Source organism: Physeter macrocephalus, chromosome 20 (assembly GCF_002837175.3).
Source record: "Physeter macrocephalus isolate SW-GA chromosome 20, ASM283717v5, whole genome shotgun sequence".
Classification (NCBI taxonomy): domain Eukaryota; kingdom Metazoa; phylum Chordata; class Mammalia; order Artiodactyla; family Physeteridae; genus Physeter; species Physeter macrocephalus.
In genome coordinates this window covers 102,343,869-102,344,418 of record NC_041233.1, presented here as the reverse complement: position 1 = coordinate 102,344,418, position 550 = coordinate 102,343,869, and positions in this window count along the sequence as shown.

Below are 550 nucleotides of genomic sequence, written 5' to 3'. Positions count from 1 at the left end.
GGCTCACGGGCCCAGCTGCTCCGCGGCACGTGGGATCCTCCCAGACCGGGGCGCGAACCCGGTTCCCCTGCATCGGCAGGCGGACGCGCAACCACTGCGCCACCAGGGAAGCCCTAATTTCATTCTTTTACATGTAGCTGTCCAGTTTTCTCAGCAACACTTATTGAAGAGACTGTCTTTTCTCCATTGTATTTCTTTGCCTCCTTTGTCATAGATTAGTTGACCATAGGTGCGTGGGTTTATCTCTGGGCTTTCTATCTTGTTCTACTGATCTATGTTTCTGTTTTTGTGCCAGTACCATACTGTCTTGATTACTGTAGCTTTGTAGTATAGTCTGAAGTCAGGGAGTCGGATTCCTCCCGCTCCGATTTTTTCCCTCAGACTGCTTTGGCTATTCAGGGTCTTTTGTGTCTCCATACAAGTTTTAAGATGATTTGTTGTAGTTCTGTAAAAAATGCCATTGGTAATTTGATAGGGATTGCACTGAATCTGTAGATTGCTTTGGGTAGTATAGTCATTTTCACAATATTGATTCTTCCAATCCAAGAAC